The 14,245-nt window shown below is 39.7% G+C and overlaps 1 protein-coding gene and 1 long non-coding RNA gene across 8 annotated transcripts in view; one reads left to right on the top strand and one right to left on the bottom strand.

The window, feature by feature from the left end:
• Nucleotides 1-14,245, top strand: part of LOC108132724 (uncharacterized) — a 63,095-nt gene that overhangs the window by 457 nt on the left and 48,393 nt on the right. The window contains exon 2 of the mRNA XM_017252245.3: nucleotides 2,893-4,013. The gene's annotated coding sequence lies outside the window, so the exon portion shown is untranslated. The remainder of the gene's footprint in view (nucleotides 1-2,892; nucleotides 4,014-14,245) is intronic.
• Nucleotides 1-14,245, bottom strand: part of LOC138926246 (uncharacterized) — a 73,505-nt gene that overhangs the window by 23,314 nt on the left and 35,946 nt on the right. The window contains exon 4 of one of the 7 annotated variants that reach the window (XR_011442692.1): nucleotides 1,276-2,109. The exons of 2 other annotated variants lie outside the window; for them this stretch is intronic. This is a non-coding gene — a long non-coding RNA (uncharacterized lncRNA). Of the gene's footprint in view, nucleotides 1-1,275; nucleotides 2,110-5,861; nucleotides 5,877-7,433; nucleotides 7,449-11,374; nucleotides 11,521-14,245 lie in introns of those variants that run through there. 4 more of the 7 variants (XR_011442685.1, XR_011442688.1, XR_011442689.1 and 1 more) reach the window with 4 other exon arrangements.

Genomic DNA, 14,245 nt, shown 5'->3' with positions numbered 1-14,245 from the left:
TATGACGATGTTTTTGTTTTTAGCCAAGCCTAAAACAACAAGGCTACACAAGGATAAAAGTTTAACAAAATATATTTATGTCGAACTAGCAGTATATACTTTTTTCACAAATCATTATAAATATTTATTATATCATCATAAATCTTATCATATAATATATTTAAGAAGCTTTGGTTAATATTTTCTCAGTGCAAAGGGTTACGAAAGCCATGTGTAATTAGCCGCGCCGACTTTCTCATAATCTGTGTTACCGCACGGCTTAACGTCTTTGTGGCCACATTTTAAAGTCAATTCCGAGGTGGCTAAAATAGCCGTTGCGGTGGCTAACCAACAAAATCCAGTCCAACTGGTCGAGGGTAGGGTCGAAAATTTTGCAATTTCAGGAACTTAATTTTCCTGTTCGCAACAACTGCGACCACTTCAAATCTTCGACCGCGCATTCATCTCTCACTTGCAGGCCGGCTGAGAAAAAAGGATCCTGAGTGACAAGACCTGACGGCTCCCCGTCGATGTAGGCGCGATGTTTTGTCTAGGATGTTTTCCCGACTTCCCGCAGTCGATTTGCCTAGCTGCCTCGTTTCTGTCTGCGGGCTGTCGCCCCGGCTGCGGTTTGGTTTCCTCAATTTTTTTCGCATTTTTCCCTGACAAAGCTCTTTAATTTTAAGGCCCTTGGTTTTGGTTAATAGGCAAACAAAAAATATAGAATTGAAAGCTCTTTAATAAAGCCTATTAGAGCTGGAAAGACTATTACCATCTATTTTGGGACACTTTTTAGGAGCATTATTTTATTTTTAGAATCTAAACCATTTTAAAGTCCTCAGCTTAAATAAAAAAATATATTTCCGGGTTTCATTTCACAGCATTTAATTTTTTTCCACGCCTTCTGCGGCATTTTTCTCCCGCAGAACTTTGTCATAATTTTGCAGCGAGGCACGTCGACTTCCCCGGACAACGGACTTTGGACTCCTTGTTCCCCTCCGAGTCCTGTGACGTCTGGCCCCCGGGTTTTCGGCTAGGCTGTCAGCGTGATAACTCCTTTTCGTGTTAAACATTTTCAGCTCGCCTTGAGTGCTTGGGGGCGTATGGGGTATGGCGGGGAGTGCGAAAGTTCTATGGGTTATGCAGCAGCTGTCGCCTCTGTGAACGCACACAAACAGGGTCCTGCACTCACACTTGTATGCACTTTAACAATTATTTAATATTTAAATAATTTATTTGATTATTTCATTTTACTTAATAGGTTCTAAACTAGCATTTTTCCATCAGATAGACAAAAATTTATAGCATTTTTAATATTTATGTTTATATAAAAACTTGACCTATAAAATATATTTTATTTCCTATAATATAAAATATAAACCTTGATTTATATTCTTTTTAGTGTAGCAATGCTTTTCTGACATCCTCGGTCACACTCTCAACTCTGAAGCGTCCATTGCATGGCAGGCAGGCCTCCATCTCTACCACCTTATGCGCCATCTCGTCCTCGTAGTGTCCTCGTGTCCTGCCAGGCTACGACTCTTTTGGAGTCAACTGCATGTCTGTTTTGTTCGCTCCTCCAGCTTTCGCCTGCTTTTGATTACAATGCTGGTTATGTTCTCGCCCGCCGAAAGTGTGAGTGTGAGGACGAGTATGTCCTCATCCTGTTGGCTGCCTGGCTCGCTAGCTGGCTGGCATCGTTTGCCTCTGATAACACGTTAAGTGCGCTTGTTTATCCAGCAAGATAATTTGGACAAGTGTCACCTCTCGGATTTTCACGCGCCGGCTAAAAATAAAAAGCCACCGCCGTCGTCGCTCCACGGGTCCCGGCCAAAGTGTCGCAACTTTTCCCAAAATATGTATGCAGGCTTGCAGGTGCCTTCGCAATTTTTGCCCTTGCATTTTCACCCTTCCCGAAACTAACTAACTAGCTGCAGTCCGGGTTAACTGTGGGATCAGGTGCGGCTCCAGGTCCTGGACCTGTCCCATTTTACTTTGCGGTCCCCGGTCATAATTTCGCCAGCCAAACGGATTCGTGGCATCCTTCCTTTTTTTGCGGCAGAGGAGCATACGCGTAATTGGTGTTTGCGGTTAGTTTTTGGTTTGGCCTTGGCAGAAGGCAGATGTCACCTGGCCGTAAAGTGGGTGTTGGCCATTTAATATTAAATAGGATTTTGTAAAACGGAATGTTAGGCTTATTTGGAATAATCTTACGATTTTGAATAGTAACCTTCATTTAAATTGTTTATATTAATTGAAATATATTTAAATAGTTTTAATTTAAATAAGTTATTAGGATTATATTATAATGAAATAGGGGTTTGCATACCAAACAGTATAATTGGATTAAGTTTACTCGAATCTAAAGGATGAATTCATCTTTATAGAAGAACCTCCTTCCTATTGTAGACGATGAAACAAAGAAATATATATTTTTCAAATATTTAAAAAAGGTTCTCATTATATGAAACAGATAAGGGCACTAATATTAAATAATGATTGTCTCTCAATTAAACAGCAATAATTATTTACTTAAAATTTTTGAATATTACTAATTTATACCAATTAATTAAACTATTTATATCAAGAGAAGAGCATTCTAAATTCCCAAATTCTATCTAGCTTAAAACCTTCGATGTTATAGCTATATTCTAGATTCTCCCCTAGGAAAAGTTGTTGATAGTATTTCATTTAAGTAAAAAGAAACTAAATAAATAAATAACCAACCAAAAATATCAAATAATCTTTAAAAAATAGTTTCAAAAGTTTCAAAAATATTTATTCTTTATTCTTTAAATTGTCGTTATATATCATGAATTTCTGTATTTTATCATGAATTTCTGTACTTAGTATTTACTTTTAAATGTCTCCTATAATTCTTACTGTCTTAAAATATCAACTTTTATTCGACAGGTAATAAAAGATTAAAAAAAAAAAAGGATTTAACCCACATTGTCCAGCGCCAACTGCAAATCGGACGAAAAATGCGCATGTCCAGCCGAGTCCTGACACATGCAACACTTTCTGACAGCAGTCAGATGTTTTGGAATGTTGGCGCCCAGACTCGCAAACACTCGCAGCCACACACGGACGGCAGATAGCAGCGAGAGCTTTGTTTTTGTTAACCTTGCCTAACGACGAATGACGAAAACAAAACAAAAACGTGAAGAGGCCAAAACGAGAGTCGGAAAAAGGAGAACACGTGCAGGGAAAAAAAGAACCTGGGCCAGTGGGCCTGAGAGAGAGTCCCTCGTGCGCCGGCGCCAAAAATGGTGCTGAATGGAAGCCTGATGAGAAGCAAAACACACACACTCTCTCACGCTCTCGCTACGGAGTGAAAGCTCAAGCTTCTGGCCTGGCCAGGATTCCGAGTCTGTGGCCAAGTCATTACGTTCGAACGTCAGTAGTTGGAACAAGGACGCGTTATGTGCAGAAGCCTCAGAGCACGAGTCGCACGAGAGTCGCTGAAAAATCGAAAATCGCTACGGGAAAAGCAATAAAAGAAATCCAAAGTAAATAAATAAATATTCAAAAATAAAAAAAGAATCCAACAAAATATATCCTGCTGTCAATTTCACACCAAGATGTCAGAGTATCAGGTGTTCGAGTGTGGTGCGTGAGTGCAGCTGTGTTTTTCGGCCAAAAAGGAAAGTTTCGTAATTTGTGCCAAATCAGCAGATTGGCGTTACGTATACGCAACGTGTGCGGAGTGCGGAGATTGTTCTTTTATTGATTGTTCCGAGGTGAAAACAAAAAAATAAAAACCATTCAAATAACGAAAATTTGCAAAATGCTGCTGGTCCAGTGAGTTTTCAGAAGCGACGCCTCTTCTCGGAGGCCGCAGCAGTGAAATGTTTGCAGCTGACAGTCAAGGTCGCCGACGCTTTTGACCGCAAACATGTCGCCCACAAAAACATAAGGATCCCAACACGACACAAAAAGTGAAACAACAAACAATAAAAATAAAAACAAACGAAGCATTTTCTGCAGGCAGTTTAAAATCATCATCGGCTCATCAGGAAAGCGAAATTAAAGTAAGCAAAGTGCCAAGTCAGCAGTTATTTTTGCTGGAAAAAAAAATCGAATATTTCCAAAGGATTTCGTGACTTGAAAAGAGGGGGAATATTTTGTGGATAAAGAAGGTATTCCAACCGAGGAAGGCATTCTTTTTTGGTGTGCGGTGTGCGTGTGTGAACCGCAGGTTTATCTCCTGGTTTTAGACACACACTGCTACACATATTATATATAGAAATATACGGAAAGTTGGTTATATATACATACAAGTATATAAATATAGCTGGAGAGCAATCCTTAAGCCGGCTGGAAAGACAAGTCTGACAAGGCAGCCCCACGTCGTTGGGGGCATCCTTTTCTTGTTTGTAGGACAACGAACCGAGTATCAACTGTTGGATTATTTTTGTATTGGTTATTTTTGTGGGGCGGCTGACATAGTTTTTGGCTTTTGTCTATTATTCGTGTCCTCTGACTGCATTACAGGTAGGCCTCTGATGAGGATTTTGCGACAGGTCAGGACACAGATTTCTGCTCTGGAGCGCTTGAGTAATGAGAATGTGGCTTTTGTACTTTGTTTTTGAATGTCTAGCTGCCATAATGGAATTGAATGAGCAAACTGGTTGGAAGAACATTAAGTTAATTTTTGTGCATCTCCTTTTGAGCTTAAAAGTAATCAGACCTAAAGTTGGATGACTTTTCTGCTACACATTTTCATAAGAGATAAAATATCCTTTTTCTATAATTTATTCTACGAACTTCATGTCAAGATTATGTTAAAATTCCTTAAACATTTCTGATATTTGATATCAAAAAGCTGGCTTGATTTCTCGCTCAACCCACAATGTAATTCAAGTTAATTTCGCTTTAAATATTCTTGATGATGCCCCATTATGCTTTATCTACACTCGTACTTTTTAACATTGTCATGGCACAAGTTTCCGGAGCAGGGGCCGACATCAGCTCACATGGGGCTGATTGTGACTGCCCCCCCGCCCACACGGCGTATGAGTTATGCATTATGGCCCGGCTCTTGGAGACTTTTCCCAAATATATTCCCATCATCTCCGGCACTCTGTTTGCTTTACGCATTACGACAAATATTTGCCCATCGGACAACATATTCTTGTGTTGTCTTCTGGTGTTTTTTCTTCTTTTTGGTTTATTCGGTCTTGGTTTTTGTTTTTGGGCGTTTTTTTTCCTCCTTGCTTGTTACTTTGGCTTGTGGGCTGTGATGGAGAACGAGGTCAGAGCTGAAATCTAAGCCGTAAGCTCTAGACAAAACAGCTGATGTCAGCAGAAATTGTGTGCAAGTTACGTATTTTTTGTAACACATTCACCTAAAAAACAACCCAGTAACTTAAATCGAAATTAAAATTAATAAAATGGTTAAATCAATGAATTTAATGGTATATATAATAATTTTAGTTTAACTAACCTATAAGGCTGAAAAGGTTCAGCATTTAAATTTTTTTTCCTAAGTGCATTCGCAGTCATACAAGTGACCGAACTGTGGGCGTGGCCATGGAGGTAGTTTCCCAACAACCACTCGACCATGGCCGAGAGCAGTGTCAAAGACTTTTTGCGGGCTTTGATTTATCAGCAATGCACCCCGCAGGCCACACCACTGCACACTCCTCTGGCATAAATTAAGTGTTTATTTTGGCTTCAGCTGGGATATCGTAACATTTTATGCATGGTCCAAGCCCCCTTTTGCTGGTCATCATAAATTTGTTGCCGCCTTTCTTGAGTTCTGGCGGGAAGGGCGGAGAAAGTTGGCCAGAATCGTAAGGAAATATTAGCAATGAAGTCCATTAAGATGGTTGGAGTATTCGAATCAATTTTATTTCCCTCAAATTTGTTTAAATTTATTGTCCTAGTAATCGCTTTTTGAATGTATGGAATAAATAAGTCATATAGTTTATTAATTTATTAAAATAGGCTTTTTAAATAGAATATTTTTTAGATTGATTTAATTCATATAAATATTTAGTTATCATTTACTTTTTTGAAGACAATATGACATCGATTTTCTTGGAAAAGATCATATCCATCACCGTTTTATTTTCAATCATGGTACACTTCTTATAATGGACCATAATTTATTTAACTAAAACCCTTACAGATTCCATTTTCAGACTCAACCCAGTCTATTAATATGACTAATAAACATTTTTGTTACCGCTCTGCCGCACACACAAGATTCATGTTATTTATATAAGCTTCTTCCATATTTAAAGCTAATGCCATATGCACATTTCAATCTCAAAACTGGGTAAAAAAAAAGAAAAAGTAGAAAGTTGGCATCAAGGGGTGAAAGGTGGCGGTGGAAAAAAAGGAAACTCTCGCTGATTTATGTGCTAGTTTTTCTAGTGATTTCTCGTGTTGTTGTTGCCACTTTTTTCTGCGCGTTCTCCTTTCGTTTTGCCTTTTCTAACTAGTTTTTGAGAGTTGTGCAGCAGCATTTTACTCCAATTAAATTTTCATGCCATATGAGCATTTTGCACAACGGCAGCACCAGCAACAACAACAACAACAATAAGGACGAGAGTGGCACACAACGCGACGCTATTTTCAATTTCCGCTGCACAGAAATACGGAAAGGAATGCGATTTTTAACACAATTTCACTTTGCCAAGCGAACAACAGACTGACTGACTGTGTGAGTTGGTGTGTTATACTATGTGTGTGCTTGAACGGTACTTGGCATAGAAAATGTTGACGACTAAAAACAACAGACTATACCCCCCCATACGATGCCAGCCAGGCCATCCTATCCTATTCCATTTCATCCGATTCCATCTGATCCAACTCAGCCCAACGACCCGACACGTCGACCCAGAAAAACCCTTCGCCTCACCGACTGACTGACTGACAGTTCATGTCAAAATGCCCTTTTATTGAGATTTAAGCATTTTTGGGTCATTTCCGAATTGTGTTTGCCCAACAGAGACACAGGCAGGGCCAGGGCAGCGGAAAAGGACGGCGACCGTCCGGCGTTTAAATATTAAAAAACCTTGTACCGAAACTACTAGGATTCGAGCGAAAAAAAAATCAATAACAAGCAGCGGCCAGAGTTGAAGGCTAAACGTGGGCCTCTACAAAAATAAAAGCGAACCAGAGCAAACAAAAATACAGAAATAAAAAAAAAACCATTTAGCCAACAACCAAAATGGGCATTTTGCATGCATAGATACATGAGAACAGGGCAAGGATAGCCACACATGATGAAAAAGGATACACACACATACTCGAGCCAGCGAAAAAAAGGCCAAAAAAAAAACAGAAAACAAAGAAACTTTTTAAAAAGCTTGTTTTATTGCCATTTTAGCTTCAACTTGTTTGAGAACACAACATATAACATGATATTGTAATGTAAATTGCAAAATCAACACACACTTTTTCCATCAATTGTTTCGAGTTGTAAAGTCGGGATTACATTTCGAGTTGATTTTTTCCTGAAAACCGAAATAAATGGTATTTAAGTGTTGAACTTTCTTTCGCATTTCATCGATAAAAGTGTAAAAATCACTGAAAGTTTTATGAAGATTAAATTTCATCAAGAAAATTGGTATTTTTAAAGCCAATTCGACAGTAACCCAGATTCGTGTCATGCCGAAATGCCATAATAGACACAAATTCCCATTCTAACATCAATCAAATTTAAGTACCAGACATATGTAGCACACCGTTAGCCAAATGCGGAAACGGATTCCATTTTCTGGCCAACATATCAAATATAAATTACCATAATGTGACCGACATTTTATTCGGGACTTCCGTGATACTTTCACTTTGACTTTTGGCCACGGCCTGGGCCTGGGACTGGGTCTGGGACTGGGCCTGTTTTAACGGTTCCTGTTATCCTTTCCCCCTTTTTGAGTGAACTCTTCCTTGGCCCAATTTGGTTCGTTGTTTGGCCCTTTGCTCTTGGCCCTTTCGCGTGTATGGGCCTAATATATCGCGGCCATATAATATATGTACTGATGTTTGCTCTTTGCGCCTCGCATGCTGAAAATGGAACTCGGAACTCAGTGGCTAAAACCAAATTACATATGAGTTAGCTGGCCCCTTTCACCCCCAGACCCAGCAGCCGCTTCAAGGCCACAATAGCGGTCAGGCCTGACTCGGTCAAAGTTGGTTTCTGTTTGGGTTTAGCTATGGACTTGGACGTTTTGCAATTATATTGTACTTTTTTTTTGTCCGTTCCGTGAGGTGTTCTTCGTGCGGGCGGAGAACAACTCTCGGTTCTAATGAAAAATGTTCAGGCTGCTTTTCATGTTTTCATAAATAATTAAATTTCTCGTTCGTTCTGTTGGCCTTTGTGTGCGGAGTGCAAGAATAAAAAAAAAGACGAGGAAATTGTTGAAATGGGCACAGGGTCGCCACTAATTAGAAGCGTATTTCATTCAGACTTCGTTCACTGGACGGATGCATTAAATTTCCAGAGAAAGGAGCGGGTGGACAAGGGTCCACAAATTTTAGGTCCTTCTGTCAAGTTGTTTCGTGTCAAGTTTCTGTTGCCAATTATACAAAGTTTTTGGGTGCAACTTGACTTGGCCAATGGCCATTGGCAAACTTAATATTATGCTTGGCTTTTTTACTGTTTAGGGTATTCGTGTACAATTGCCAGCCGAAGGGCTAATTTATGTTACCCGATACTTTTCAGAACCGCTGTTGTCTGTTTGCTTATTAGGTCTTATAAGTCTTGACTAAAATTTCATAAAACAACCTCTCAATCATCAAATTCTCAGTTCAATTTGTAATAGAATCTATAAAACTTTGTCGTGACTAAATCGATGACAACCTTTTCCAGCAAATTTCGATTTTCTATTCGGATTTGCTCTGTTTTATTTTTGTTGTTGATCTAAAATGGAATTGAACTGTGCCATTGGCAGGCCCAGGAGTGCTGTTGTTTGTTTTTGGCCTGGGTTATACTTCTGGCACGCTCCTCCCACCTCATCGCCGCCCGCTCTGGAGAGATGTAACTTCTCCGGCTTTTTACGTGTCCGTTGCGCTCTGTTTGCTTAGACTGGAAAAATGCAAGGACCTCCGAGTCCTATCCCCACATTTTCCGCTCACATGCCATTTCATTTTCTGGCTTTTCTCTTTCATTTTATTCTCAGATCCGTGCCCATTCCGACTTTTGTTGTCAAAGTTTATAAGTTTCGCAGCGTTTTCTGGTATGGCATCGGTTTTGGCCAATGTCCCAAAAGCCAACCATCAATTCGATCAGGTCTTGGCGCCAGTCTTTAATATGTTTTCGAATTCTCCCTCCGCTCGACCCACCGCTCTTCCAGCATCTTCAAATGTCGAGGAAAACCTCAAGCAGAAGTTTATTGTTTTCCTTGCTCCGAGCTTGTTACACGCCATTTAGTTTCACTCTGCATATGCATATTCATGCGGAGAACCAAAAGAAAAAAAATAGAAATACAAAAAATGGAAAATGTTTTCCGGAGCCACAACAAATGCGAAATGAGAAAATATTTCTACAGCGCTTAAAAATGTTCCTTATGACTGCAATACTTCCTCAAAAATGGCAGACAAAGTTGGTTGAGGAACGAGTTTTCTTGGCCACAGAAATTGCTTTCGAGTCTCGACTTATTTTTATTGCTTGACTCTTGTTGAACAGCTAATTTGAAAGTTTTTGGCTAAAATAATATATGAGAAAGCAAAAGACTTTATCACAATATTTATTTGTTCCTCTTAGACAAATGGCAAAAGTCAAACAAATGTGAATGACTTTAATCGTTGGAGAGCCGCAATCTCTCTCTGATTTTTATCGAACAAATTTGCTTTAACTGATTGAAATTTAAAACATGAACATGTATTTATTTGTTTGCCATCAATTTCCATCAGGGCTTTGTTCGACTACACATCCTTGGCAACTGACAGCAATTGTTATCTATCGCCCTCAATTTGTGGCTGTCACAAAAATGCAATCTATTAATTTAAAACCTAGACTTATGAATAGTAAAAACTATACATAAACGTGTTTATGCACAGAAAAAGAAAAGAGTAGTCCGGGAGCAAATATGAAACAACTTTTTTTTATGAATTTTTGGTCTGGTGTAATTTGATTTGCATAAAAAGTAAATAAATTGCCAAGATAAAAGTCAGCAAAAGCTCTGACAGGACAAAAATGAAAAGGGAACGAGACGTGACACTCGGTTACAGGCCACAAAACATCAAGTGCCAATAAATACCAAAAATTTCAAATAAACACGCGCCAGTTCGAAAGTGCAGACCATGTTAGAAATCGAAACAAGTGGATATAAAATATCAACTGGATGACAATAGTAAAAGCGATACTGCAAACTGAATAAAAACTTGCCAAAGATTGAAGTGGCTAGTGAATAGAGTAACTATTATTGAAGTTTAAAAATTGAAAATAAACTTTTTGCTTTATGGCCATTTCCCTCATTTGCAATTCTCCCTAAATACCCTGTGGAGAACTAGTTTGGGCCTCTTGAATACCCTAGCCCAATTACCAATTCTCACTCTTTACTTTCTCCGCCTGCCTTTCTCTGGTGGGAAATTTCATTTTCTAATATGCGCCAATACCGCTTTGATTGCTCGCTCCCCGAAAAGTAGGCCACAGAATACAACAAAACCAGAAGACAAAAATTGAGGACGTCTCCTATCGCTCTTCTCTCTTCTTATTCCATGTCCTTTTTTCTCCATTTCACTCCTTCTGCTATTTGGGCCCCTTTATGCTGCCGCAGCTTGTCAAGTGGCTGCTTCGGAGCTTACTGTTCTGAGCAATGTGGGCTAAGTTGAGCTGTTCTCGTCGTCTATTGATTGCATTAAAGGCGAGAAGAACTCGGAAGAGCTGGCGAATATTACGTATACGTACATTAAAATTCAATTTACGTCCGTTCGATTCTGGCGCTGGCGCTGCTGTCTGACAGTTTGAACTTTAATTAAAGCCACCAGCGACAGGGTGATAAGGGTCATTGATTAGGAGACATGGCCAAACAGTTGGCAGGCACGTGTGCACGTAGATGGAGGTACACACATTCGAATCCTAGTAAAAACGTACACACACCGGCCTAGGACATAATCAAAAATCAACAGGGACAAAGCTAATGTAGCTAATGTAATTTATTGTGGCCGGCGATGCGATGACACTTTTAGACGCATTCGTTTCGGTTCATTTAATGGAAATTATAAAAATAGAATTTAAGTATAGAATACATGTGGAAATAGAAATAAAAGGTATACAATTTATTTAAAAGCTCAATATTTGTTGACCTTGTTTTCCTTAAATATTAAATTGTATCCTTACAATCCTATTTTTAGCTTGCGACACTCCCGCTCAGGTGCAAGACATTGCCAAAATTTTTGACTAATTAAGTCATTCCAGTGGCAGGCGAGGGAACAGCAAGCCATTCGTGGTTGTCTGACATTCTGGCCGTAATGCCCGGGTGACACGCAAACACGTAGACAATCAACACCATCAAAGGCAATGACAATGGGAGCCCCCACTCCGAGGCCGAGCTCTGGCCCAAAACCAGATATACATAGAAGCTGAAACAGAATAATTTCTAGAGTCACTGGCAGGCTTGGCATATTTGAAAGTTTTGTCGCAACACTCGAAACGGCTGTGTTACTGCTCCAGCTATTATTATAGTTATTTGTCAGCATTAGTGCAGTTGGAAAGTGGCGCTGACTAAACAAATTAGCACATTTTCATGTTGTTATGCAATGGAATTGCTGCTCCTGCTCCTGCCTTTGCCGGTGACAGTCAGGTAAAGTGTCCTAATGAAGGTACGAGGAAAGCGCCAACAAATGTGTTGTTGCCATTAGTTGGATTGGGGCAGGGTGGCATTACGGACCTCTTAATTAGTGGGGATTCCCAAATTGGGGTTGGAAATCTGTGAAAATTGGACCAGGATTATCCGAGTCCGGCAGGAAATTGCTTAATTTTCTGCATATATACATATTTGGGGAAAAAATGTTTTAGATTTGGTAATAATAGGATGGAAATTCCATAGGATGTTGGAATTTGTTTAAGGTTGTTAAAAAAATTATTTTATTTTGTGAGGTTTTTTAAGTTCAGCCGACATTCATACTAGTTCATATTTATATAGCGCAATATAGGTATCTCTTTTTAAAATTAAATTTAAAATTCCTTGTGGAAAAATTACACAAAAATGTAATCAACGTTAATTTCCGCCAGCCATTAAACTAAGAAAAAAGCTCTTCCCCCAGCTAGTTAAGCTTGTTATACTGTTTCTGCTTTATGGCAGACACATTCCCCAGATTCCCCTAGTTTTTACATTCAGCCTACACTCCATCACTCCTCTCGCACCTGCCTGGCGCTGCCTACCTGGTCTTTTAATTAAAGCCACAAAAATGCAGCTAACACGGGCAAGAGGCTAACAGAGAGAGAGAGAGAGAGGTGGGGCCACCGGAGGATGGGAGACACGTTTTACTGCAACCAATTAAACCATAACGCATACATTATAATTTTATTTTTATTTTAATATTTATGTGTTTTTTAAAACTAACGAAAAATTCCCACACCAATCTCCCCGAGCCCCCAAAGCCGTACGAACGAACATAGAGTTTTCCTTTCGTAAATATAAACATCACACCTTTATCCTGGCGAGAGTGTGTGTGTGTATCCTAGTTTTCCTCCAAGACAATGAAAGCAACTAGGATTCCATAGTTTAGCTATGCGTAAAGTGTAGTGTAGTGTATTCCAAGTAATCAAAAATGCAAATCGAGCCCATGAATTTCGAATTAGTTTTTAGCCTGGCAACAATGCGCAGGACATTGTTTGGCGGCAAGGACGCGGGGTCCGGGTGCTTAGTCCGCGCGGATTTTAGCCTAACGAACACACGTACTCCACGACGGCCGTATCTTTCTCCGGCCGTACACTCCCACACCCGTCCCCACCACCCCCCGCAGCTGTACGTGTAGCAAATTTGTATCAGTTAGGCCGTGGCCGAGAGGATGCGCTCCCCGGCGGCGTTTACCTGGCCCACAGTAACCAAACGTAAGCAAAACGTAAAGCGGGTCCACCCCAAAAAAAAAAAGGAAAGTACACGAAAATAGTTCACGGAATTGCACGTGAGAAATGGATAGGGATGGGTGCGTGAGGTGGCCAATTCACTCTAGGCTTTACAGCCATTTTGGTATTCCATTTATGATTATATTTCTAGTTTATTATTAAATAGAAATATCTAAGAATATATAAAATACCTTTTAATATATGTACATATTTGCTATGAACTTTAAAACTCACGCTTCCATCTCTAAGTTTAGGAAAGAGGCTTAAACCGAAGTGTGGCTTGTGATTTGTGGCCTCTGTTGGTTTTTGATTCAGGCTCATCCTGAACCATCCTCTAGCCTCCATACTCCCTCCTAGTCCCAACCCACCTCCACCAATATACGTGACGCGCATTTCCGCAACTCTGCCTATCAAATACAAAGTGCCAGCAATTTATATTTCAACGCAGTGGTAAGAGGAAGGCGGCCGGAATACTGGCTGGCATTCAAAGCCAGGCAAATCAATGTAAATATTTTTAAGGAACACCCCAAAGCCAACACACAAACAAAAAAAAATAAGTAAGGGGAAACCGAAAAGGTTTAAGCAATCGCCGAGTGGAAAATGGCAATGCAGGCCAAGTCAAGAAATGCATTTGTCGGCTTTCGAGTGGTATCTTCTTCTATTTTTTGGTTTTCCACTGCTTTTCCGCCTTTTGCCCACTCCCAGTGGCATTTTCAATTTTACTTTATATGCAAATTTGGCATTTTGTAGCAACTGCTGCCATTGATAGCTCTCGGTTTCCCCTCAGCTGGCTCGGGCCGGGTCTTTAAGCCAGCTTTACTTTTGGGGCCCGGCATTGCATTTGAATTTCTATAAATTTTTCATTTTCCATTTAGTTGCAACGCCACACCACAAAATAAAAAGCAACATTCTGCCTGCAACACACAAGCCCACAAATCCCCTAAAATTCCTCCAACGTGTTTACGGATATTTTTCTTTAATTTGAAATGTGGCCATTTTCGAGAGTGTTTGGTCAATGAATTCGAAATGAATCAATAGCACATATCTGTAGCCATTTAAATGAATTAAATATCACATACTGTGGGCTTTAAGTTTTAAGTTTAGTGGCTTATTTCAACGTAACATAATTTAATGTTCCTAATTATTTTTTGATGTCTTTATTGAAACGTGAAGGACACAAAAAACTATTTTCCTTCGAATCAGAACATAAAACTGGCCACTCAGGCACGTCTCTCC

The sequence above is a fragment of the Drosophila bipectinata genome, chromosome 3L (genome assembly GCF_030179905.1).
Source record: "Drosophila bipectinata strain 14024-0381.07 chromosome 3L, DbipHiC1v2, whole genome shotgun sequence".
NCBI classification, from domain to species: domain Eukaryota; kingdom Metazoa; phylum Arthropoda; class Insecta; order Diptera; family Drosophilidae; genus Drosophila; species Drosophila bipectinata.
The sequence above is the reverse complement of the archived record's forward strand: the minus strand, read 5'-3'. Positions and strand labels throughout refer to the sequence as shown.